Source organism: Pelodiscus sinensis, chromosome 9 (genome assembly GCF_052426305.1).
Source record: "Pelodiscus sinensis isolate ZL-2025 chromosome 9, ASM5242630v1, whole genome shotgun sequence".
Taxonomy (NCBI): Eukaryota; Metazoa; Chordata; order Testudines; family Trionychidae; genus Pelodiscus; species Pelodiscus sinensis.
In genome coordinates, this window is record NC_143060.1 from 65,375,997 (window position 1) to 65,403,566 (window position 27,570).

General features: G+C 51.5%; 1 long non-coding RNA gene across 1 annotated transcript; it reads right to left on the minus strand.

The window, feature by feature from the left end:
- On the minus strand, positions 1 to 27,351 carry LOC142830624 (uncharacterized). Its single transcript, XR_012906057.2, has 3 exons — positions 27,217 to 27,351; positions 25,579 to 25,667; positions 1 to 119 (listed from the first exon to the last, which is right to left on the minus strand). It is a non-coding gene; the product is annotated as an uncharacterized LOC142830624 (long non-coding RNA).
- Positions 27,352 to 27,570: the final 219 nt, after the last annotated feature.

Here is a 27,570-nt window from a genome sequence, read left to right on the forward strand (position 1 = left end):
TCTGATTGCAGGTCTGCCGCCCCCGCCTGCTTTCCTATCCGTGTTTTGTGACATTTGCGGTTAAACCCTTCACAGCAGGGATCTGGGAGAGGGAAGAGAGCCTGACGACCTTTGGATCTCTGTAGGAAAAGGACACGGATGTTTCCAGATGTTTGGATGGATTTATAAACAAAGAAAAATTCTCAGGCTATAAAATTCATTAGACAGTCAAAATAATCAGTCACTTCCACCCCAAACAGCCTTTAAAGACTCCTTAAAAAAGGCACAGATGTTAAGAAAATATGGAAGTTCAAAGGAAAGGCTCCACTTTGCAAAACAATATAATAAAATTCAAAGAAGCCCATAAATACTCAGAAGTATGTAAATATATACTGAAGGCCACCCAAATAACCTTAACTCTGCCCCTGCTACATCAGCATCCCAGCAGCCAGAAATGCTGAAACAATTTATCTGTTCTAATCACAGGTGGCTCTGCTCAGTGACCACAAAAAGTACAATATGGGCTGCTCCATTGATCTGTTCCCTTAATTGTACAGATATCTGCCTTCCTTGTCAACATGCCTTGTTAAGGATACACTTTAATGATGTCTGTGTAAATAGCAGGAAGGGAAACCATTTCTCACTGCTGACGGAAGTTCTGTGTGGTGCCAAATAAATGAATGTCTCTAGACAATGAGCTAACGTAGCCACCTATAGAAACATCATAGTTAATAGATTCCCAGGTCAGAAGGGACAGTCGTAATCACCTCATCTGACCATTTGCAAAACTGGGCCATACAATTTCGCTCAATGATTCCAGCGTCAAGCCAATAACGTCTGTTTGCATTAATGTGCCTCTTTTCAAAAAATAGCCAAGCTGGCTTGAAAGCTTCCAAACAACGAGGAATTTATCACACTCTTCAGTCATTTGCTCCATTGGTTAATTACCCGCACTGCTAAAAATGGGCAGTCGTTTGATTGTTGTTGCCCTTCCGAAGCTGTGGTATGTACGTGAAAAGAGGAGCATATTCTAAGGGCACAGAATATCAGCCTGACGTCACAAACAAGTATGTCTGAAGCCTCTTGTGAAAACCAACGCTAGGTGATTCATGTGGTCAATGTGATTGTCTCAGTGCTGTGGGCAGGGTTAAGGTTATTTGCACTACTTTACCATGCTTTTAAAAAGAAAACTGGAATTCTGTCTTTGAATTTGTAATCTCCCTAAAACTTTTGTCTTGGAAAAAAGCTACAAGGTTCTCAAAAGTTTGAAGTGACAGATGCGGGTCAACAGCCAGGCCATGGCTGAGTGTTGAGTTGGATGCTGTAGGACCGAATCTCACCAGACTGGCTGAACTGGTAGGCTACGTCTACACTGGCACCCTTTTCCGGAAATGCTTAAAACGGAACAGTTTTCCGTTATAAGTATTTCTGGAAAAAGCGCGTCTACATTGGCAGGATGCTTTTCCGGAAAAGCCCTTTTTCCGGAAAAGCATCCGTGGCCAATGTAGACACGCTTTTCCGGAAAAAAGCCCCGATCGTCATTTTTGCGATCGGGGCTTTTTTGCGGAAAACACTACTGTACTGTCTACACTGGCCCTTTTCCGGAACAGTTTTCCAGAAAAAGGACTTTTGCCCGAGCGGGAGCAGCATAGTTTTTCTGGAAAAGCAGCTGATTTCTTACAGTAGATCGTCGTTGCTTTTCCGGAAATTCAAGGGGCCAGTGTTGACAGCTCGCAGCTTATTCCGGAAAAGCAGCTGATTTTTCCGGAATAAGTGGTCCAGTGTAGACACAGCCTCAGATACCACATGTGGTTGTAAGTTTTTTGTTTGTTTGTTTTTCCTTCAAAATCAGATTACAGGCCCCTTCCTGGTGTGAATCTCAGCCCAGACCAAAACTGCTGCCGTTGGTTGGAATGTGGAGTTGGAACCTTAAATTCAAAGGCTGGTTTTCAGAGTCCTGTGCTTTCACCGAGTCTTCTACAAAGGAAGCCCACAATCACCTCTAGTTAGAGACAGTGAACTCTCTGGCTGTTTGCAACAGCCCCCAGCCTACAATTCACAAAGATGCAATGCTTTCACTGGGCCTTCAGGTCAAACTGAAATTTAACATTGCGAAAATCTGGACAACTGCTGAACATCACCACGCACGTTCAGTTCCAAGGGCCTAACCCAACCACGGCAGAAGTCAATGGAAGGATTTCAGAGGGAAGTGTAGTTGAGTCCGGGATGCCCCTGAAGGGTGTTCCCTGTAACCTTTTCCAACCATGTGCAGATTTTTTTCATTCATGTGTGGAATACTTTTCTTAGGTGCACCGAGGGATGTCCGAACGTGCACCACCAGCAGAAACAAAAACCTAGCTCTGGCCACTCTGCTTATGAGCGGGGCAGTATTTGAATCTCTCCGGAGTGGCTGCAGGAGCACCCAGCTTACAGGAAACACAGCCCCTGGGCCAACACAAACACAGTGCTGCAGCAGACGGAACCAAAACAGAATCCCAAAATCTAGCCATCCCCTCGCAGCTGTATAGATCAGCTTATTATTGATGTTGAAATTTGAGATGCCAAGGATAATTTTTTCTTTCAACGCTGTACTACAGTCCTGGAACAGAGATGGTCAAACAGCACCTTGACTCTTCCAGGGTTCTTAGGGTGTGTCTAGACTACATGCCTCCGTCGACAGAGGCATGTAGATTAGACCGATCGGCAGAGGGAAATGAAGCCGCGATTTAAATAATTGTGGCTTCATTTAAATTTAAATGGCTGCCGCGCTCTGCCGATCAGCTGTTTGTCGGCAGAGCGGATCAGTCTAGACGTTCCCCTGTCGACAGAAAACCCTTTTGTCGACCCCCCGGTAAACCTCATCCCACGAGGCATAACGGGGCGGTCGACAAAAAGGTTTTCCGTCGACAGGGGAACGTCTAGACTGACCCGTTCTGCCGACAAACAGCTCATCGGCAGAGCGGGGCAGCCATTTAAATTTAAATGAAGCTGCGATTATTTAAATCGTGGCTTCATTTCCCTCTGCCGATCTGTCTAATCTACATGCCTCCGTCGACGGATGCATATAGTCTAGACACACCCTTATAGACTCTTCCCTCTTCCGCTCCCACCCCACTGCCCGGTTCCCAGAAAGCCACTCGACTCTCACAATCCCCTCTAGCAACGAAGCGTGAACTCTCTGGCTGTTTGCAACAGCTCCCCACCGCAAATCTAACTGCTGCCGCACTAACAAGACTGCGGCGTTAGGAGACTGAACGGTCCCTAGGCACTGAGCACTTGTGCGACCACGTGACGCTGCCCTCTGGTGGCACTGTCCTAACACGGCCTATTGCCAAGGCCACATGAACGTGGGGTTCCTAATAGCTCATGAGCAAAACCTTCCTCCTTCTGTTTTCCACCCGTCAGACCCCACAGATGTTTGCGGATAGTTAAGGCAGCGTTTCATCCCCTTTCAAAATGCCCTACCCCGCGTCTGGGTGGCGGGAAAGCCGAGATTCATACTGATGTCTGGTTTTCTTAATGCCTGGAAGACGCACCCGGATTCCCCATTGGCCTGCACCGTTTCTGGGACTAGTGCCATGGGGGTGTAGCCTGTTACCATCCCAAACCCGCAGCGCTGACGCAGGTGACGGGAGGGGAAAATCAGGATGTGTAGCCTACGGGAAGGTGCTACGCGTAGAGCAGACAAACCGACTGCCCCAACACAGACTGGTCTGGTGGCAGCATGGCTCAGAAGACTTTGGGATTCGTGGAAGTTCGGTCCATCAATGGCTCTGAGCCAGGGTGGGTAGGGATGGTGTTCCTAGCCGGTGTGTGTCAGGCTGGGAACGGGCGACAGGAGAGGGTCCGTTGGCCACTGTGGGCAGACAGGACACTGGATGGACCTTTGATCTGACCCACTGTGGCCGTTCTTATGCTCTGATGAGTAGTGGTGGATCTCAGTCGCGACAGGACTCAGCAATGCGGGGCTGGTGCAAAAAAAAGCAAGTGCAATTGTGGGGTGCATGAGCAGAGGCCTGGCTAGGTTACCAGGTGGCTTCAAAAAAAATACTGGATACACTTGATCTCCGATAGGGGGTGGGGACCAGCTGGGAAGAGAGCGGGGCTGGCTGGGAGGAGGTGGAGGGGGGGACCAGCTGGTGGCGGGAGGTTGGGGGCAGCGGGGTTAGCCAGGGGAGATCGGGAGAGGGGATCAGCTGGTGGGAAGCAGGGTTGGCCGGGAGGGGGTCGGGGGGAGCGGAGCTGGCTGGGGGAGATTGGGAGGAGGGGAGGAAGATCCGGCCGGCGGGAAGCAGAGCTGGTCAGGGGGAGCGGAGCTGGCCGGGGGAGATTGGGAGGGAGGGGAGGAAGATCCGGCCGGCGGGAAGCAGAGCTGGTCAGGGGGAGCGGAGCTGGCCGGGGGAGATTGGGAGGAGGGGAGGAAGATCCGGCCGGCAGGAAGCAGAGCTGGTCGGGGGACACGGGTCTGGCCAGGGGAAATCAGGGAGAGCGGCTAGCGGGAAGCAGAGCTGGCCAGGAGGGGGGTCAATGGGAGCGGGGCTGTCCCGGGCACACACCGATCCCAGGGCGCTGCCGGTCCCGCACACGGTCCTGCCGAAACACAAGTGAGTCCGGCCCCGGGGATTCCCTCCTGCCCCAGCCCCGCGCCCCCTTCGCGTAGTTGCGCACTGCCTGGCTGGTGTAGACACTCAGGCAGCGTGAGCTTGTCGACCAGCCAGGCAGTTCGCAGCTACGTACTGATACTCCTGATGATAATAAACTTGCCTAATTAGAAAATATCGGACATTTTATATGTCTGGTATTTTCTCTATTTGTTTCCTGGACAGAACCCTCAACTACCGGACTGTCCGGTTTTGGACCGGACACCTGGCAACTCTCGGCCTGGCCTGCACGACATGGGAAGTACTGGGTAGGCCTCTGCTGGCGTACAGCGTCCCCTGCTGGCCGTATCCTGCATAGCCAAGCTGTAGAGAAAGCGGAAAGGGGTCCAGAGAGAGCGACGCAGACGACCCAGGAGATGGGATGCAGGCCGTGTGAGCCAAGGAAGGGAGTTGGGGATGTTAAGTTTGGGAAAGAGGCGAGTTGAGTGGGAGGACGTGGCAGCCAGCATCACTGGCTTGAAAGGCTGCCATCAAAACGGCGGAGAAAAATCGTCCTCTCTTGCCAACGAGGGCAGGACAGGAGGCCCTGGGCTTCAACCGCAGCACTGCAGGTTTAGCTTGAATCTCTGGAGAAACTTGCGAATGGGAAGAACAACCGGACAACGGGACAGACGCCAAAGGGGGGTGCTGCTTCCCTGCAGGATTTCTAAAGGAGACTGGCACGTGGTCTGTCTCGGCTGTCCCGGCCTTAGAACCAACCAGTCTCTAAAGGGCCTGGCGCTGGCTTTGGAAGCTGGCATGCTCGGAGAAGCCGGACCCTGATCGGAAGAGCCAACCTGAGAGCGGACTGGCCCGCCCCGCAGACAAGCCATCATCGGCTTCAGTAGAGAAGGGAAAACGAAGATCTAAAGAAACGGCCCCAACCCCGCAGATTCAGGGGCCCGGGATAAACACGCCGGCCTTGCTTTGAGTCGCTGCTTGGAACTCATCCCCTATGGATTTCTTGTCAATGATTATTCACTCTCCGGCCTGACCTTTCTATTCTAAATAACACCGCAATATCAGCGCGGCACAGCCTGCAGCCCCGGCAGGAAATTAACTGTATCAGCCACTCACAGGAGACCTGAGAAATCCCCACAGCAACTGAGCGCTGCTTGGCTTTCTACAACACCCCAGAATTATCTCCCTCCCATCCACTCCTCCTAATACCAGTCTAAATATCATCTCGCTCCCAGCTGTTCCATTCTAATAAATGCTCATCTATTCTCCAAACAGACAAATGTTAGGTCTCAGGTGGGCCCTGAGCATCGTGTGAGGGAGAGGTGGGGGGGCGGGGAGGAAAGCAAAGCTCTTCTGGATTTCTGTTCCTGTAAAGAGGGCGACTTGTTAAGGCAGCCGGCAGTTCCCAGTCAGCTGGGGAAGGCAAACGCTGCGCAGGGTGTTCATGCGTGGCAGTTTCAACCCTCTTCGGAGCGCAGTGGCCAGGCGCGGCAGATGCCTTCTGCGTTTCCCACCCTCGAATGATGAGTCACCCTACATGTCCAGGCTGGTCCCAACAGCAAGTCAAGAGAGGGGGGATAGGATCGAGGTCTATAAAATCATGAGTGGTGTGGAGAGGGCAGATAAAGAAAAGTTATTCGTTAGTTCCCATAATAGAAGAACTAGGGAACATCAAATTAAATTAATGGGTAGCAGGTTTAAAACTAATAAAAGAAAGTTCTTCTTCACACAGCGTGTAGTCAACCTGTGGAACTCCTTGCCAGAGGAGGCTGTGAAGGCTAGGACTAGAACAGAGTTTAAAGAGAAGCTGGATAATTTCATGGAGGTTAGGTCCATAAAAGGCTATTAGCCAGGGGATAGAAATGGTGTCCCTGGCCTCTGTTTGTCAGAGGCTGGAGAGAGATGGCAGGAGACAAATCGATTGATCGTTGTCTTTGGTCCATCCCTTCTGGGGCACCTGGTGCTGGCCACTGTCAGCAGACAGGACACTGGGCTAGATGGACCTTTGGTCTGACCCACTATGGCCATTCTTATGTTCTTAAATGAATTTGAGGCGTTCTTTGGCTCCCTGGCTTGTCTCGGGGAAACCGTTCTTTAGGCCTGGGCTAAAATTGTCCTAGCTTCGCAGCCAGGATCCCAGCATATTCCAGACATCGCGTGGGAAATCAAGCCCACCCAAAGCGAGCTGGTGCGTCATGCTTGGTGTCTGCCAAGTGATGCCCTCGAGTCTGATAGAATCTGGCGCGTGCATCCCATCTCCCTTAGCATGGGTCTGAGTTTAGCGTCTCGTCCATAAGGTGACATCCAACACATCGGGGGAGGGGTCTCAAACTTTCAGGGGAATCTTGCAAAGTTTCTGCTTCCCCGTGGGGGCTGCACTTGCCTTCACCAGTGCCCTTTGTCATTGAGACACCTGGTTACATGTGACTCTTGATAAACGCCAAAAGGAAGCAGGCCCACAACATGACACACTTGCCTCGCACTGGCGGGTCCAAGACCAAACCCCCTGCGGATTCCGAATGTACATTCGCTCCTACTTAGACCCTTCATCCCAAAAGGATGCTCTGAAACATCGTTCATTCTCCTCCCCAACCATCGTCTTCAGGTAAGTATGATTCTCAGTGTCGCAGCATGCCAGCAAGCAAGTTAGATCAAACAGGCTAGTGGTCAGATCGGCTAATTGAATGTTTATTGTTGTGTTACAGATAAGGACATTTGGGGGGGGGACCCCCAAAGGGCCAGTCTAGACACAGTTATAGCCAGTGAAACATGACGACAGGAGCAAATTCGGCTTGCGGAATTAAAGGACTTGGGCTCAGAAGATAGGGGGGTAAATGTTTGGTTTTGCCACTGACTTCCTTACATGACCCTGAGCACATCACGTAAAAAGTTCTGTGCTGCTGTTCCTCAGCAGGATGGGTCCTAATGCATGGGTGTACTCTGGCGGCTGTGCTACAGTGAGGGAGCACGTAGAAAACCCCAGATAGATAGTAGGGTTAGGCCAACGTTTTCCATCAAAACGTTTGTTTCCCAACAGAAATTGGATGTTTAAAAAAAAAAAAATTTTTTTTCATTTAAATTGGCTGCTGTCCCTTGAAAATAGTCGTTTTCCATGTGTTAAAACCGGAGAGCGTATATGTCTGGGTGACGATGTTTCAGGTTTGGACAGTTTTCTGCCCAAAGTGTTTTTAGCATTGGGGTTTTGGATTTCAAAGGTTAAACATTTCTCTGGAAAATGTTGCTGAAGGTGATTTTTTTTCTCCATTTTTATTTAAATCTTCAAGTGCAACTCTTCATGAAGGGGACTTTTATCGCTCAAGTCTGGTTTCGAGTGCTTTCCACCTGTTCTTTCCTTCTCTTCTGGCTTCCCGTTGTTCCATGTTCTTTCTTTGGCTTCCTTTCATATTGTTGCTATTTGCTTAGCACAGATTGTCCCAATCCTGTGAGCTGATCCAAATATACCGGAATCCAACTGATGGAGTTTGCTTTCTCTTCCACTAGTCGGGGGTAAGTGCCAAGAGATTTGGAAGCACACTAGTTATCTAGAAGCTGATACATTTCTTGGTGAGGTAGGGTGGTTGTGAAGTTTTGGTTTGCCTTATTTGCTGGATATGGTATTACACACAACATAATACACTTGGGCTACATCTAGACTGGCATGATTTTCGGCAAATGCTTTTAACGGAAAAGTTTTTCCGTTAAAAGCATTTGCAGAAAAGAGCATCTAGATTGGCACGGATGCTTTTGCGCAAAAGCACTTTTTGTGGAAAAGCGTCCGTGTCAATCTAGATGCGGTTTTGCGCAAGAAAGCCCGATTGCCATTTTTGCCATTGGGGCTTTTTTGCGCAAAACAGTTTTTAGCTGTCTACACTACAAATACCTTTGCGCAAGAGGGCTTTTTCCCGAACGGGAGCATCATAGTATTTTTGCAAGAACACTGACAATCTTACATGAGATCGTCAGTGTTCTTGCGCAAATTCAAGCGGCCAGTGTAGACAGCTGGCAAGTTTTTCCGCAAAAGCAACTGTAGTGTAGCCTTGTAGTGTAGACGTGCCCTTTGGGACAAGTGGGAATCCGATTCCTGGGAGGTCCTGGCAGAGGTTCTAAGGTCTAACAGGGTCAGCTAATCTGACCTTGTGTCTAACACAGACCAGAGCCGTCCTTCACTCCCTCCCGAAGTGAGCTGTGTACGTTTGGGGTACGTCGAAACTACATGCCTCCGTCGACGGAGGCATGTAGATTAGCCAGATCGGCAGAGGGAAATGAAGCCGTGATTAAAATAATTGCGGCTTCATTTAAATTTAAATGGCTGCCCCGCTCTGCCGATCAGCTGTTTGTCGGCAGATCGGGGCAGTCTGGACACGCCGTGCCGACAAAGAAGCCTTTCTTGATCGGCACAGGTAAGCCTCGTGAAACCAGGTTTACCTGTGCCGATCAAGAAAGGCTTCTTTGTCGACGCGGCGCGTCCAGACTGCCCCGATCTGCCAACAAACAGCTGATCGGCAGAGCGGGGCAGCCATTTACATTTAAATGAAGCCGCGATTATTTTAATCACGGCTTCATTTCCCTCTGCCGATCTGGCTAATCTACATGCCTCTGTCGACGGAGGCATGTAGTCTAGACACACCCTTGCTCTCCCCAACCAGCTTAACGGGAACTTCAGAGGAGAAGGGGCCCCGCACCCGCAAGACACCCATTTAGAAACAGTTGACCATGAACAAGCATTATCGGTCTTGGCCTGGATTGCTGCTTGTCTCCTTCCACAACTTCAAACAGGCTCCAAGAAGGCTTAGGGAAGGGGTGCTCTGATACCCCACTAATTCAACAGGACCTAAATGCTGCAGCGAGGCTTTGGGGTCTGTGGAGAACAGTCGGAAACCGGAAACCGAGGAAGCCACAGGTGAATGAGCTCAAGGAGGTTTTCCAGAGAATGAAGCATGAAAATGAACAGTGCTGTCACTACAACGTTCCTGCTGCCGTCTTTCATATTCAACTCCATTTACTGGTCAGTTCTCAGTGCGCAGCCGGTTTGGGTGTGGGCCATGTATAATGAAATCACCCAGCGTGAAGCTGGAGGGTTGGACGGCTTGGCAGAGTCCTGCTGGGATTTTTGGCACCCAGGCAGTCATGGGATGCAGTTTGGGATTACAGGAGAAGCATAGTGCCTGCTTAACTTTATCATTGGGAAATAGCTGACCCAGCTACCGTCATCATTAGGTTCAAGAGTTAACGGTTCACAGTGGTGAAAGGAGATTGTCAACACTTTGCTTGTAATTGTTGTTTCAGGCTGACTGCCAATCAAGGGAGGGCACGGAATCACTTTATAGTTGGTTCATGTTGCCACTTTTCTTCGCAGCTACAAAGGTTAGAAATGTAACAGGGCTGGGATTCTGGACCAGAATTGTAGAGTGATACATGGCTTCTGTCTCTGTTCCTGCAGCCTCAGAATCACAAAACCAACGGGACTCTGATTAAGGTGCAAAAATATTTCTCTGCACCGAAAAGGAAGTTGCACGGTTATGCAGATTCGTTGCTAAAGCAGCAAAGATTTACCTGACAGGCTGCCTCATCGGATGAAACAACGAGTCGCCTTCTGGGCAGACAGGTAGGAGCTTCTGCCCTCTGTGGTACGTGATACTGTCTGATCTCTACCTGCTGCTCTCAACTGGTTCCGGGAGGCATCGGCATTTGTCAGTTTCACCTACCTACTTGCAAATGTCGTCCATTTCCAGGATCATGCAACGCTCGGGGCTTTTTCTTTTTTGGAGTTGGAAAAGGTTGGATAACTTTCTGGCTGCCATCCACAAAGGAAGTGGAATACCAACCTCTGGATCCAGGTACATTGCTTAACCTCAGAAGTTTCCAATAGACTTAGTCAAAGAAGTTGTGGTGTTAGTGACACATTTTGCACAAAATAAATATCTTTGGATACTGCTTTTCTGGATTTTTCAATTCTCTGACAATGAAAAGTCTGAGAGGTAGCTGTGTTAGTCACTTTGAAAACAATGAGTATTTCTGTGGCACATTAGGGACTAACAAATGTATATAGGATCATGAGCTGATAAAGTGGGTTTTACCCATGAAAGCTCATGATCCTGTATTTGTTAGTCTCTAAGGTGATACGGGACGACGGGTTGTTTTTAATGAAAAGTAATTTTTTCCCCCAACTCTTCTCTACCGTTATTCCTCTCTCACCTTTTTCTGCAAGGATGCAAAAGGGAAAGAAGTGAGTAAATACAGATCTCTCCTCACCAATGTTTTGTACCTTTAAAAAAAAAATGAAAACATGGAAAATTATGACCAGAATGAAACGTTTCTGTGAACTGTTCATTTTGCTCACTCAATCAGATTCCATTTTTTTAAAAAGGTTTTGATGAAGAAAAGTCCAAACAACTCTAGATTTGGCTAGTTACTCAGGATTCTCCTGATAGATTAACGAGCAGTCCTGTGGCACCTTATAGACTAACAGATATCTTGGAGCATGAGCTTTCGTGGGCAAAGATCCACTTCGTCTCGTTGTACTTGCAGATTCAGACTAACACGGCTAACCCTCTGATTTTTGACAGATTGTCCTTTGAAAGATTACCTACATGCAGGGGCGGCCCATGACTATAGGCCATCTCGGCCGTCGCCTAGGGTGCCGCCTTCAATGGGGCACCTGATGATGATGTCACAGGGCGCCCGATGATGACGTCACTCCATTGACAGCCGTGCAGGCGGGGGCGCATTCCTCCTGGGGCGCCAGCTGACACAGCCCGCCTCGGGCTGCTCTTGCATACACGCTTCCAGCTGGGTCAGTGGCATAGCAAAGGGGAGTGCAGGAGGGAATGGGGGGGGGAGTTGCCAGCATGCACCGTGCTGGGGGAGGCACCAATTTAGTCCCTCTCTGCTCCCCGTGTCATCCCTCAGCTCACCTGCTCCTCCTCCACCCGCCTCCGCTGGCTGGAGCTGCCTCCTCTCCACCCCCAGCCTAACCCTCTTCCATCTCCACCAGTGGGTTAGTGCGTGTGGGGCTCCAGCCCCAAACTGGAGGGGGTGGGTGAAGATGCAGTACAAACTCCAGGGTTGGGCTCAGCTGTGCGCCGGGTGCGGGGCCCCACCGCGCAGCGGCGGCGGGGGGAGAGGGGGGGACACAAATGTTGCCTTTGGTTATCGACATCTCTGAAAAGTCTTTAGGTGCTTCTGAACCTCCGGAATGTTTGCAGACGTCCATCATCTGTTTTCTTCCTCTTCGTCAACAATAAGTAAGTCTACAATGAAATATATCCCTGCAGGACCGTTGGACTTGTGCCAGGAAAATAAAATGGGATTCCAAACGGTGTCCACCTCTCCAACCAAAACCTGGCTGGCTCTCAGGTCTAGGTAAGTCTGGTTCACATTAAAACTAGAAGCAAAAGAGCCGGGATGGCACAAAATGATGTTTTAAGGGTGGGCAGCCTTTCTAGACAGAGTGAAACAGGAAACACTGGACATTTCCGTGTGACCGATGAGCTCTTAAACTCAGTTTTGGCAACAGAGGTATTGGCCAGATCTCTAGTCTACCCACAGACTGACGCTCTGGAGTTGGATCTTCCGGTGTTTGATTTAGCGGGTCTAGTAAGGACCTGCTAAATCAAACTCCGAGGACGTCCCCGTTGATGCCGGTACTCCTGCTCCTCACAAGGAGGAAAGGAAGTTGATGGGAGCATTCCTTCTGTTGACCTCCCACTGTGGGGACAGTGCCAAAAGTTCAAATTAAGGTCTGAGTCACTGGAGTTACGTATCTTAATTTGAACGTATCGCCTCATGTAGACCTGGTCTCAGTGTGAAGACCTGTCCAGCCAAGAGGCCCTCTTGGAACAACAACTTTATTGAACATCTGAACAATATCACAGACCCTATTCTTATATGCCAGTAGATGGCACTCTTTATGTATGTACATCAATATTAGCTAGACACACACGCATCCCTCTACAGATCTTGTTTTTTAAACAGAACTCTTGTAACAAGTAGTTTAGCTGAATATTTAAAAGTCTGGGCTCCATCAAAATTGTGCATAGCCGTTTGAGATTTGTCAGTGAACGTGCTAGGAACAGTCATTACCTTATTGTTGAGGGGGTGGAAAGGCAGAACATTTTGATGTGCATAGAACAACTGCAGGGAAATACCGGTGTTTGCTTGTCAGCGTAGAACAAGCCACGGTATGGGATCCATTCACATTTCCTTCTTTGACCTTTTCATCTCAAGAGTCCCTTGCCTCGTTCTTAATAACAGCCATGCGGTAAGGACCCTCAAGAAACTATGGCCTCGCATAACACTTGGGGTAGGGGGTTAGCTTGTCAGTCCTGGATCATCACACAGAGACAAGAAGAAAGTTACCGCTCTTGCAGTGCAAAATTCTTGGATGGCTGAAATTCTAGGGGCCAGATTATCAAGCAATGGTCCTTCTAATTTTTTCCATCCATGTGTGGAATAAATGTTGTTACATGCACCATGCACCTGCTCTCAGTTGGGGGCTTGGAAGCGCTACCTTCTTTCTCAGACCTCCTGGGTCCCAGTCCAGTGCCTTAACCACGAGTCCTTTCCGGGTCACTGTGATGTTTGTTCCTGCAGTCGGTGGCGTAGGGACATCTTGCCGGTGAGGGGGAAAGAAGGCACTAGTTCTCTGCTGCGTTAAAACAAACAGCAGCCAGCTGAAGCTGCTCAGGCATTTGAAATGCTGGATTTGATCCCAGGAGAGTAGTGTTGGTGTAACCCACACACCTAGGCTACGTCTCTACTGGCAGCTTCTTGCACAAGAACTCTTTTGCGGAAGAGTTCTTGTGCAAAAACTCTTCCACAAGAGAGCGTCTACACTGCCACATGCTTTCTCCATGGCATGTAGCTGCTTTCTTCCGCAAGAAAGCTCTGATGGCCATTTTAACCATAGGGGCTTCTTGCCGTCTTCTGGAAGAACTCTTGTGCAAGAGGGCATATTCCTTGTGGGGAGAGGAATAACTCTTCCGGAAGAAGCCCTGTTTTACAACGCTGTACTGTAAATTTACTTCGGGAAGAACGCTCGTGCAGTGTAGACAGCCGGCAAGTTTTTGCAGAAGAACGGCTGATCTTCCACAAGAAGCTGCTAGTGTAGACATAGCCTTAGTCTGGTTATTGAGTAATGCAAGTGGTACCTAGACCACCGCAACAGTTAAGACCAAGAGATCTCTACAGCATGGGCTGGGAGCCAGCTGGCTTTTAGCTCAGAGGGTAGAGGCTCCTATACTCCGGTCCAGTTTTCAAATCCGCCTGGTGGTGGTTACACTGGCAGGCAGAGCCCTGGGGAGGATGTGAAAGGAAGCAAGTCGGGTGTGTGAGAGTGGTCACTCCCTGACATCCTGCTGTAACTCATGGGCAATGTAACCCATCAGCAAATGTATTTTATAGCTCCCCTCTTGACCAACAGAGGTATTACCACCATGTGCAGGGTGGGTGGCACTTTCTAAGGGCCATAGGTGAGTTAGGTGCCATTTCAAGTCAACGGAAGTTGGGCTGAATCTGTTAGGCCTCTATGAAAAACTTCCCAGGAACAGTGTTTCAGGACTGTTTTTACACTGGGCTCTAAAGCCAGCCTCAGGCTCTCTTGACCACAGCTGGGTGAGCGTCGACGGTACAGCTCTTCTTTGACAATGTTTTAACGTGTTTGTTCATTATTTAATGCTAGTTGACTGGTTCATGTGATCATACAGCTTATGCCTGCCCTCTTCACTGCTGCTTCTGTTTGACTAGTCTCTCTTTTGGGGGGGTGCAAGTGTGTGTACACACACACGCGCGCACACACACACACACATGCACGCACGCACACAGCTTAGTCACTGGGCACTGCCAACGTGACTGCTTGTGCACACTTGCACTATTATACACGTTCGACGCACGTTCTTGCAGGCAAGGGGAGTCACCTGTATTCATAGAAACAGGCTACAATAGGGAACAAAAAGCTTATTTGGTGTGAATGAAAGTTGGTAGCTTTTTTGTGGGGTAGGGGGGTGTTTGCTTCTGTACTCATGAGCTTTCACCCCCTAGTGAAACCTTGCTCCTGGGCAACCCTACAATAATAAACCCGTTAATGCAACCTCACCGTTGGTAGCAACACACCAGACCCATTTCATCATTCTAAAAACAAATGTCAGGTAACACATTTCAGTTTAAGGAGGGTTGTAATAATAGCTCTAAATAATCATTACATTCAACTGACGCAAGCAAACACATTAGGCACCTCTTCTTGTAGCCGCGTTAGGGAAAGGTAAACTAAGGAACAGAGGAGTAAACTCCAAGCCTGGAGCGAAAGGCAGGAGCCCTGGTGTATTGTTGCCCCCGTCCTGACTGGTACCCGACACGTCTCATTATGAACAAAGAAGAAAACATTATTTTGAAAAGAGCAAAACATCCCGACCGTGTCCTTGCTCAGGGTATGAGCTTCGCTTGCTAAATACTTTTTAAATAAAAGAAAAGCTGCGAACAAGGGCACATTTCGTGTAGCAATTTCTAGTGGGGTAACAGATGCTTCTGCCTTTCCCATATTCCCTTCGCTGTTCGTGAGACGTTGATTGCGGCGCGTAAAGATTCACACAGCATGAGCTATCGCCTCTTAATTACATGTCACCTAGAGCCAGAAGGATTTTTCTTTTTTTCCAGGACACATTCCTCCAGCCCCCTGAATTGTCCTCCCACCAAATACGGGGCCAATACCAGGCCCACACAAGGAAAAATGTCATCCGTGCAGACATTGGGAAGCATCGTGAATCGTACCCCAGCTCCTAATAATCCCTCCGAAATAACCGAATGGTTTGGAGGCATTAAAGTTATCGTTTGCAATAAACCCCACGCCTGTTTGCTGGCGCGTTTCATATATCGCAGGAAGTCTCACCCATAAAAGGTGAGTGTTATGTTTCCTCCGGTTCACCCCGCGCGTATAACTTACGACCCCCATAAAGGCGAGTGGGACTCCATCACTCTTCGGAGTAATTCTGCTTGGCGGCGAAAGAGCTTACTGTGTCGGCCTGGTGCGCCGTGTTGGTTTGCCTCAGACGCCTGCAGAAACCGCCTCCGCCGCTTAGCTTTCAGCCGGCACCGGGCTGGGCACCGAAACGAGGTGGGAGACAACCGACTCCGTTTATACGGCTCTTTCCCACAGCTAGGCCAGCAGGCCCTGCCGGTTTCACAAGGCCCCTCTCTGCTGTTACGCAAGCGGCAGCGAGCGAGCGTTAAAAATCAGGTTGGGGGTGAGGAAAACAGGCCCCTGTAGAAGACACCTCCCAAAAAACTAGAGCTATCTGGTCCTCCAGGCAGACACATCCATCATTATCCTTAGTCATGTGCGAGGCCCCCTCACACTACTGCCTCAGCACACAGCAGCCCTGTTACCTCATGACACCCTCCCACCCACTGCTGCGTCCCACGCACACCCCAGCCTCCCCACACACAGAGACAGGACCCCCATCTAGCCAAGAGCCTCCTGGCTAGAGTGGAGGCTTATTGGCTGCATGCCAGCCCGGTGCGGCTGCCTTCCGACGGCTACGGAAGCGAGAGGCGTCTACGGGGCTGTCGAACCACCGCTGGGAGCCTGCAAGTCACCGGTGGCGTTTCCGTGCGTCTCCTCCCCCCTTGTGAGGGAGAGCCCTCAGCTGCTCCTGCGAGATGGCCTCTTACAGCCTCCCGTCCCTCTGAGGCGGCGTGAGCCTGCCGCTCTCCAGGACGACGGCCGGCGTGGCGCAGTGCCTCCCAGCAACCCCCCACGTGGGCCTGTCTGGGGGCCTGAGGAGCCTGCACAGGCCTGGGTCAGAGCCCCACTCTCAGAGCCCGGCTCAACGGACGTTGCGGGGCTAAAAATGGCAGGGCCGCCATGCCCGCTGGGGGTCGGGGCCTCAGAGCCCGGCTACACCCCAGCGTGAAAAGCTGCACTGCTCTTGGCAGCTCGGTAGGACGAGCCCACGTCAGCGGGCAGGCAGGGGAACCGACAGCCATGCTGGGCCCTGGGGCAGGGGTATGTGTGGGGGAGGGGGCTCTACACCCCCAGAAGGGGCGGGGCCTCAGACAGAAGGGGCAGGGCCAGAGGCAGCCAGGCCTCAGTGCTGTCTAGAGCCCTTAGAGCTGCCTGGCGTGAGCCACGCAGCACTCCAGCAGCGATTTAAAGGGCCAGTGCTCCAGCTTCTACCACTACCACAGTAGTGGCGAGGAGCCTGGTGTCCTTTAGAAGCCCTGGGGCAGTTGTCCCTCCTCCCCGGTGCCTGGGCTCTGAGCTGTGCTGCTGTGAGTCTCTATTTGCCATGTAGACCGTGCTTAAGTGACTTGCCCATGGTCACATAGGCTGGCTGTGGCAGAGACCGCACCTCTAATAATTCCCCGGCTGGCATTGTAACAACCACTCTTTCCACTCCTGGACCAGAGGGATGTTTCCCATTGGCTGAAATAGGAGCAGGATCATAAGCCCATTATCTTAGCCTGTGCAAAAAGCTCCGTTTTTGCTGTTCTGGAAATGTTTAAGCCCAAGGACGAACCTTTCATCTCTCTGTCAGGCTCCTCTTTGTCCTTCCCTTATGGCATCTGAGGTGTGCAGGATTAGTTGGGGTTTAAAAAATAAATCAGACCCTGAACTGAAGAGTGATCGATTGGGAGTGCGAGCGGCACCTTTTCATTGTTCCTAACGAGGTCGGATTTAAAGAGCTTTATCTGGAAATGGAGAAGCTCTTTGACACTTTGGCTGCTTGACTCCGAGCTTATGAAAACCATCGTCATCCTCAAGCAGCAGATGGGCTGGGTTCAAACACAGCCAAATGCAAGAGTTGGGAATGTGTTCCCGGACGGAGCGGACTAGGGAGACCCTATGTGAAAGGGGCAGGTCTGGGGGTGGAACGTTAGCATCTGTTGCTAGGGCCTGTTCTGAAGACCCAGGACACTGGCGGAAAGACTCAGAGACGGGCCCAGGGGGTAGAAGGGCAAATTGGGAACCGGAGAGCGATGGAATACACTTCAGGAATACACTTGGGCTCTGTCTACACTGCAGGCTTCTTGCACAAGAACTTTTTACACAAGAGTTCTCGCTCAAGAGCGTGTCCACGCTGCCATGTGCTTTTGCGTAAGAGCGTCCGTGGCGTGTGGACGCTCTCTTGTGCAAGAAAGCTCTGATGGCCATTTTAGCCATCCGGGTTTCTTGCGCAAGAAACCCGTTCCTGTCCACACTAGCCTTCTTGCGCAGGAGCTCTTGTGCAAAAAGGCTTAATCCTCGTGGGGCGAGGAATAACTCTTGTGCAAAAAGCCCTCTCTTCTGACGATTTACTGTACACTTCCTTGTGCAAGAATGGGCTTGTAGTGTGCGCAAGAAGGGTCGTTCTTGCGTAAAAAGCCTGCAGTGTAGACACAGCCTTGCAGGGGAGACAGACTTGTCTGTTAATAGGATAGGGAATTGGGACCTTGAAATGAACCGGATTTCTCTTCGCTACTATTGAGTCTTCCCACGAGCAGGGAGACTCTACCAAGCTTAAAGTAACAATTACGGAGCGAGTGCAGAATTGACGTTCACCTGCAAATCTGACACTGTTTCCCTGGGCTTGAACAAAGACATTAAAACTGGATGTCGCATTATAAAGCCAGCCTGCCCTGTATTCATCACCTCATTTTTACATTGAAAGCCAAGTATGGGATACTTCCAGCCTACTTCACTAGTCGCATTAGCACCGGTCCTGCAAACGGACAGACTTTTTTTTTCCTGTTATAAATTCTGGGTTTTTATTATTCCTCTCCAGCTCATCGGAGGAAGTGGGTTTTGCCCACGAAAGTTCCTGATCCTCTCTAGATATTTGTAAGTCTCTAAGGTGCCACAGGACTACTCATTTTTAAAATGACATCCCCATTAGGCAGTCTTCACAGCAAAATGAAGGCAATCTTGTCCAGGCCTAGGTGTGGGTGTCAAATTTAGACCCAAGCCCTTGCTATGCGATAGACTCCCTGGGTCACAGTCCGCCTGTGCATCCCTTTGGACAGTGGGGATAATAATCCTTCCTTTGTAGGTCTCGTCTTTGTAGACGGATTCTCTGGGGCAGGAAGTGTCTCTGACCACGTCCGTGTGCAGTGACTAGCACGGCCAGGTCCTCTCTCGGTTGTGAGACTTACACACTACCGTCATCCAAATAATAATATACATTAGAACTAGTGATGGCACAGCAGCTATCTGTAGGTTTAACCTGATACAGGAACAAGAGCTGGTTGAAAATTGGAATAGCCAGCGCGTGAGAAATTCTGAAGCGCAGAAAGTTTGGTTTTACACTAAAAGTGAAAATATCTATTTTTGTTAATGGAATAGAAAATTCATAAAATCTTAGAGCTGGAAGAGACCTCAGGAGTCATCAAGTCCAGCCCCCTACCCAAGGCAGGACCAATCGCAACTAAATCAACCCAGCCAGGGCTTTGTCAAGCCGAGACTTAAACACCTCTAGGGATGGAGATTCCACTCCCTCCCTAGGGAACCCATTCCAGTGCTTCACCACCGTCCTAGAGAAATAGTTTTTCCTAATTTCCAACCTAGACCTCCCCCACTGTAACATGAGCCCATTGCTCCTTGTTCTGCATCCCTCACTACTGAGAACAGCCTCTCTCCAGCCTCTTTGGAACCCCCCTTCAGGAAGTTGCAGGCTGCTATCAAATCCCCCCTCGCTCTTCACTTCTGCAAACTAAATAAGTCCAAATCCCTCAGTCTCTCCTCATAGGTCATGTGCTCCAGCCCCTAATCATTTTGGTCGCCCTCAACTGGACACTCTCCAGTGCGTCCACATCCTTTCTATTGTGGGGGGCCCAGAACGGGACACAATACTCCAGATGTGGCCTCCCCAGAGCCGAATGAAGGGGAATAATCACTTCTCTAGATCTGCTGGCAATGCTCCTCCTAATGCAACCTAATATGCCATTAGCCTTCTTGGCTACAAGGGCACACTGTTGACTCATATCCAGCTTCTCATCCACTGTAACCCCCATGTCGTTTTCTGCAGAACTGCTACTTAGCCAGTGGGTCCCCAGCCTGTAACAATGCTTGGGATTCTTCTGTCCCAAGGGCAGGACTCTGCACTTGTCCTTGCTGAACCTCATCAGATTTCTTTTGGCCCGATCCTCTAATCTGTCCAGATTTTCTGGACCCTGACCCTGCCCTCCAGCGTGTCTGCCTCTCCCCCTAGCTTAGTGTCATCTGTGAACTTGCTGAGGGTGCAATCTATCCCCTCAGCCAGGTCATTCATAAAGATGTTGAACAAAACCGGTCCTAGAACAGATCCTTGGGGCACTCCGCTAGAAACCGACCGCCATCCTGACATCGAGCCATTGATCACTACCTGTTGGGCCTGCCAGTCTAGCCAGCTTTCTATCCATCTTACAGTCCATTTATCCAATCCATACTCCCTTAACTTGCTGGCAAGAATATTGTGGGAGATGGTATCAAAAGCCTTGCTAAAGTCAATTCCTTTAAAAAAAAAAAAAAGTTGAAGCATTTTGACCTTGCTGACATGGATGCTAGGCAGGGGCCTACAATATGCTTTTATCGTGCTTCAGAAATTCTGCTGGGCCCCAGGGACGTATGGAGTGGTCCACTTCAGGCGCCTCGTGCACATGGTGACTTTGTGCGTGGCAAGGAGCCTGCTACCTCTCACTCCAAGTTCCCAAGTGCACTTTGATGTACTCAGCAGGGTCTGCAAGGTGACTGAGTGTGCAGCCAATGGGTGTGCTCGAGAGACACACACACACACACACACACACACGGCTTGCTGCGCACTAAATCACCATGTAGGCGAACCTTTGGAAACTCCCAGCCAGCCTGTGACCCAAAGACCCTGCCCAGAGGTACAGAGCCTTCCGTGACAGGGGCTTTACCACCCTGAGAGTGCCCCATCCTCCATGACCATGGGTAAGAGCTGCTGTGGAGAGCCACACGTTCAGTTGCTCTCTATTCCCTGAAGGTAGGACAAGAAACGATGGGTTTCACCTGCAGCCGGCGAGCTCGATTAGTGACTAGGGGAAACTTTCTAACTGAAAAGGAACGTGAATTGTGCAATGCGGGTTCCACAGCCTCCCTTGAAAGCCCATCGTTGGAGGGTTTCATGGACAGGTTGGACAAACACCTGTCAGGGATGGGTTATGTTGACTTGATCCGGCCTCAGCACGGGGGCGGGACTTGACGACCTCTCCAGGCCCCTTCCAGCCCTAGATTTCTGTGATTCTATGTTGGAAACCATCAACAGTGCCCAACAACATCTATTGGGCCTACAAAACATATGAATAAGGTTGGGCGCCATCTACTACTAACACATTATCCACACGTCCTTTTCATAGAGCACCCTTACAATAAATCTTGGCCTCTTACGACAACTATTGCGTTCCCCTGGAATGATGAAATTATGGATCAACAGAGAGACACGCTCAAGGAATCAAGACAGAATTTTCATAGAAACTGGGCCTAGGCTATAAAACGACTCCAGTGAGACACAACAAAGACGACAGAACTCAGTGTACACCATTCCTTTGGCTTGGCTTTTGCACATAGACCTGCGTGCGCACGCACACAAATGTATAAAATGAAATTCCACCAGTCAACGACTTACGCCATCTGCTTCCTAGAGCTGGCATGAAGGGCAGCGTTAGCGATTTAGGATTATAGAAGGACTCCGATCCCACAATGGGGAAAGTCATAAAAGAAACCGGCAAGGTACTGACCAGTGAAAACTTCCCGGCTCTGCTGAGACTGGGTGAACCAGGTTAGTTTTGAAGGCCACTTGCTGTGAATTTTAGGGCTTGTTCACACCAAAACTTGGGAACTCAGGGACTCCATGAAGAGCCAATCAGCAGAGATGATTAGCATGACCCCTTCAGTCCACTAATGAATCCAGGTACAGTGAAAAATCCCAAATTTGCATTCATTCTTAGTGGCCTTCTTATGCCTGAAAATGGCTGCTAGTGCCCTTTAAATCCAAAAGAAGTTTTATTCCTTGAAACTGGCTTTCTTTTTTCGGTGTCAAACTAATATCTTTTTTCTCAGAGCTGCAGCCAAGATAATAATTTTTACCCCAAAGCTGACGTTTTAATGCAAACAGCCCTCCCCCTTGATCAATTACACGAAAAGGTAGAGGAGGAAAGGTTCAGAGGCTTACTGAGAACCCTGCTCATTAAAAATGCAAATTAAGGATCAAAGCTCAAGTCATACATCCTGGTAAATCTTTCCAAAAGGTGCAAATTACAGGAATGACTCACTGGCTGCTTTTAATTTCAAGATGAATTTCCAGTCCCCCAGAAGCAGAGGAATAACACGGCTACCAGCTGTACATGAGCGGTAGCCCCATTAATTTCAAGCATTTTAACTCATTTTATACTCCAAACCCACTGATTCCCACATAAGTCTTTCCCATGGAGGTCAATGCACTTTAGATCAAATTGTAAGACTGCTTAAAGATAAGCAGTGGACTCAGATAGAAAATGGTGGGGAAAAAAATCCCCACTTTTGATTTTTAGTTTTTCAGAATACGTCTCTCTCTTTTTTGAAAAAAAAAATGTTCATGGAACTTTTTCCATCAAAATGTTTTGCTTTTGTTACAGGAGTGTTTCAAATATTTTTGCAATTAAATAGGATTTGTATCATGCGATTGATCAACTCAATCATGGCAAGAGGGCAGCAAGACAAAATGAACAAACATTTAATTAGACCTGGTCACATTTTCTATTAAGACAATTTTGTGTGTGAAAAATTTTAGCTTGGATTCAATTTTTCATTTTTCCCCTCGTGAAAATCCAGAACCTGAAACACTTTTCAGCAAACATTTTGGTTTTCAGGAAGAGATTTCCATTTGCAGAAATGACGGCTAGTTTTCAAAAAGTGAATTTATTTTTACCAGAAATTTTTCACCAAAAATGATTTTCAGATATAACTTTTTCATGACAAAATGGGGTTTTTTTGAATGTCAAAAATGAGATTGGCTTTTGTTTTTCATTTGTTAATGAAAAATAAAACAAAGAAATTTCAAGTCATTTTTTAAAGATTCCTCATGAATTTTGGGGGTTGTTTTTTTTACCAGATTACAGGCAGTCCCCGAGTTACGTACAAGATAGGGACTGTAGGTTTGTTCTTAAGTTGAATTTGTATGTAAGTCGGAACTGGTACATATTGTACCCGAGGTGTCCCCGATTCAGCCGCTGCTGAAACTGACCAGCGGCTGACTACAGGAAGCCCGAGGCAGAGCTGCTTTGCCCCGGGCTTCCTGGAATCAGCAGCTGATCAGTTTCAGCAGCAGCTGACTTGGGGACACCTGGGGTAGAGCAGCTGGGGTGCTGCCGGGTTGGTCCCCGCAGCGCCGAGGTGCAGCGCTGCGGGGACCAACCCGGCAGCGCCCCAGCTGCTCTGTCCCAGGCATCCAGATTCAGCCACTGTTGAAACTGACCAGCAGCGGCTGAATCAGACACGCCTGGGGCAGAGCAGCTGGAGTGCTGCCGGGCTGGTCTGGTAGTGCCGACCCTTGGCGCGGCTGGACCAACACGGCAGCACCCCACCTGCTCTTGGGGACGCCTGGGGCAGAGCAGCTGGGGTGCTGCTGGGTTGATCCAGTAGCGCCGCACCTCGGTGCTGTGGGACCAACCTGGCAGCCCCCCAGCTGCTCTACCCCAGGCGTCCGCAAGAAAAGCCTGGTCTGCTGGGAGGGGGGGGGCCGCAGCTAGTGCACCCCCCCCCCCCCCAGCAGACCAGGTTTTCTCGCCGCAGAGGACGGGGGCAGCAGGACTGCGGCGCATCTCGGTGGTCCCGCCGCCCGCATCCTCTGCGGCGAGAAAAGCCTGGTCTACTGGGGGGAGGGGCGCACACTAGCTGTGCCCGCCCCCCCCCCCAACAGACCAGGGAGATGCGAGCGGTGGGACCGCCGAGAAGCGCTGTGGTCCCGCTGCCTGCGTCCTCCGCGGCTTAGCTCCGCATCTCCCTGGTCTGCTGGGGGCCTCCCCCCAGCAGACAAGGGAGACGCGGAGCAGCTTTTCTCGCCACGGAGGATGTGGGCGGCGGGACCGCAGCGCGTCTGGGCGGTCCCGCCACTCGCGTCCTCCGCAGCGAGAAAAGCCCCGTTCGTAAGTAGGGATCTGACGTAAGTCGGATCCACGTAACCCAGGGACTGCCTCTACTGTTTAGTCCATTCTCAACCCCCTCCTGCCCAAAAAACCCAAAAAGCCACACAAATGTAAACCCATTGATATATCTGTATGCTTCTTTGTATCGTTTGCCTTTTACGACTCCTCGTTTTCATTGTCTGACCAATACACATTTTTTCTTGTCTTTTAAAAATAACCTTAATAAAATGTTAGTTGCACATACCAAAGTGCTTACTGCCTTCTCAATGGAATAGTCTTCAGGGAGTTTGTAATTTTCAGAACAAAATATCTTTTCTGTGTTAAACCTGCCATTAGATGGCCCCTCACAGCCTCCTCAAAACTTTAGTGGAAAATAGCAGACCCTCAACCTGTCTTTTTATATCTTCAGATGTAAGTACTGTAACCAATTCCAAAGTTCAATGATTACTTAGGATCTCGTTATTATTATATCAACACCTAATGGCTTCAGCTGAACTTAAGCACCCGTGTGCTAGGCGCTGTACAAACCATCCTCACTCTAAAGTGTTTACCGTCTAACCAACGGAGACAGAATCAGACCGAGCGAGATTCAAGCTTCGTTCTACCACATCCCCAGCGAGTGCCCTCGCCCCTGCATTCAAGCCTACTCTGAGGAGCATTCACTAGAAATTCCATCCTGGACCTGAGCCACCTTCCCAACAAAATCTTAAATCAAAACCAAAAATCTGTGGGTGAAAAGTTTCTATTTTGAGGAAGTGGCGTTTTTGGAGAGTGTTCCTCATACAATCCCGTATCAGTCAGTGTGACTAGAACGTGTCAGCTGCCTCTCCTCGCTAGTGTTGACTGCGTTAGCCTCTGGCCACAAATTGGAAACCGAGGTGAGAATTGAGACGACTCCCGCAGTCACGGCTCATGGCTCTAGATTCTGAGGCCGCCGGTTTGATCTTCCGTGCCTACGATATAGCCTGGTGTTTCACAGGACGCTTAGCCTGGCCGTGAGCCGATAAATGCACTTGCTTAACTTCTCCCGTGTGCCTCTGTAGTAGGGCACAATGGCTGCCCACTGAGCCAGAGGGGGAGGAGCCTCCCCTGGCCCCAGCACATCACCTGACAGGAAGTCAGGAGGCGGGGCTAGGACTATAAAAAGCCAGTCAGCACTCCCCCCAGAGGAACCAGAAGCTTCTCTCTGTGCTGCCAAGCTGGACCTGGGGACTAGCCGGATTACAGTCTGCAGGAACTGCTCACCGTGCCCTGCGAAGCACAGAGGACCCGCACTGGAGGCGGTACGTGCCAAGGGGACACAGTGGAGGCGGTGGGCCTGCATCCCCCCCACTCCTCCCGCCACCCCACGCCTGGGTGGCCATTTCCCGCCTCGACGGTTCCCGAACAGGCAGCTTGCATGTGCTGGACCCCTTGTGTCAATCTGGAACGGTGTGTGTGCGCCGCCCCGCCCTGGGCCTGCCATCCCTGGCTGTACACTAACCCAAACCCAAAACCCAGCGCAGCTGATTCCCCCAGAGAAAACACGCAGGCACGTCGTGGGGCGAAGTGGCCCAGACGGGGAGGAACCTCTCCCAGAATCCTGCTGGGCTACAGCCTCCCAGGGGCCGACTTACACGCATACGGCTACCGGCGTGCACGAGACCGCGCCTTGTTTTCCCTGCAGCACTGAACTGCGGTGCAGTTTGAGTGTGGCCCCTCACCCGAGTCCTGTCGGCTCACCCCCAAACCGTTGCGACTGGGGGCGCCCCTGGTTCCAGCTTGCCGGCATCCTCAGCTGGGACTGAGATTCGCCCGAGCGCGGCCGCTCTCGCCGCAGCGAGGCGAACTAAGCGGCGCTCACGGGGGTGTCGAGAACTCGAGTGGCAGCTGACAGCCCCATGCCTACAGGACTCAGTTGGCTTACCTGAAGAATGGATCCACAGGACCAGAGCCAGCATGCTCCATGTCTCTGCCTGGGCTGGCTGCTCTCAGGCAAGGGTTTGGGTTACGATCCTGTGGGGGAAGACCGGGATGTTAAAAATAATCTGCTTTAAAAAACCCTTTAAATAATCAGCATTTAAACACATTTTGGAGGGGCTCAGTCCCTGATTCAGCAAGTTACTTACACACCACGGGGGGGTCCCCTGAAGGCAGGGGGCTGACGGATGCTGTAACACGCCTGATTCCCCGCCGTGGCGCCTCCTGCTGGGCACCCTGGGAATTAGTTTAATTCACCCCCTTCTGGCCGGTGTCTCCCCTGCTGTCCCTGTCCTCCATCTTGTATTGTGGGGGGGGGGGGGCATCTTGTCTGTGTCGGGGGCTGCTGACCCATAGAAAAGTCAGTCACGGGCCACACACTAGTGAGAAGTGGGGAAAAAACCCCTCCCTGCCGCGGCCCCTCCCCACATTCCCCTCACACACCAGCGCCTAGGGGGGCCCAGCCTAGCAGTGTGTGCGCTCCGGCCCTGCAGGCTCCCCAGTGCTGGGGGGCAGCCCAGAGCCTCAGGGGAAGTTGGGAGGCCACACCCGGGCCCTAGGCCTTGGGTTCCTCACACCGGTTGTATCAGGGCCCTTCCCATGGGGTACAGCCCTGCCGCAGGGCCCCTGCACTCTGGGGCCCTCTCCTTCGGGGAGCCCCCCCATGGCGCACTCTGGGGCCCTCTCCTTCGGGGAGCCCCCCCCCATGGCGCACTCTGGGGCCCTCTCCTTCGGGGAGCCCCCCCCATGGCGCACTCTGGGGCCCTCTCCTTCGGGGAGCCCCCCCCATGGCGCACTCTGGGGCCCTCTCCTTCGGGGAGCCCCCCCCATGGCGCACTCTGGGGCCCTCTCCTTCGGGGAGCCCCCCCCATGGCGCACTTTGGGGCCCTCTCCTTCGGGGAGCCCCCCCATGGCGCACTCTGGGGTCCTCTCCTTCGGGGAGCCCCCCCCATGGCGCACTCTGGAGCCCTCTCCTTCGGGGAGCTCCCCCCCATGGCGCACTCTGGAGCCCTCTCCTTCGGGGAGCCCCCCCCATGGCACACTCTGGGGCCCTCTCCTTCGGGGAGCCCCCCCCATGGCGCACTCTGGGGCCCTCTCCTTCGGGGAGCCCCCCCCATGGCGCACTCTGGGGCCCTCTCCTTTGGGGAGCCCCCCCCCCCCCCCATTGCGCACTCTGGGGCCCTCTCCTTCGGGGAGCCCCCCCCATGGCGCACTCTGGGGCCCTCTCCTTCGGGGAGCCCCCCCCATGGCGCACTCTGGGGCCCTCTCCTTCGGGGAGCTCCCCCCCATGGCGCACTCTGGGGCCCTCTCCTTCGGGGAGCCCCCCCATGGCGCACTCTGGGGCCCTCTCCTTCAGAGAGCCCCCCCCCATGGCGCACTCTGGGGCCCTCTCCTTCAGAGAGCCCCCACCCATGGCGCACTCTGGGGCCCTCTCCTTCGGGGAGCCCCCCATGGCGCACTCTGGGGCCCTCTCCTTCAGAGAGCCCCCCCCCATGGCGCACTCTGGGGCCCTCTCCTTCAGGGAGCCCCCCCCATGGCCACCTAGCCTCAGGGACCCGCAGCCAGTCTGCCTGTAGCCCCTTACCTCAGGCAAAGCTGCAGTCTGCCATGGCCGCTCACCATAGCCCGGGGAGGGGGGTGGACCTGCTGCCTCCCTGCAGCCCTGGGACCCTCAGGCCAGGTCTCCCCAGCCCTGCTCTGTCTCAGGAAGCCTCCAGCTCCCCTGGCAGCCAGGTCCCTCCTGCTCCCCAGCTGCAATGCCAATGAGGGTTTTGCTCCCCTCCAGGAGCCCTGTTAATACAGCCCCAGCTGGGCCCTAATTGGCCGTATGGGCCTCAGCTGCAGGACTGGGGGGGGGGGAACAGCAGCTCAGTCCTCTCCCAGGGCTGGATTTAACCCTTCGGAGGCCGGTGCGGGGCAGACGCCCCCTGACATAGGC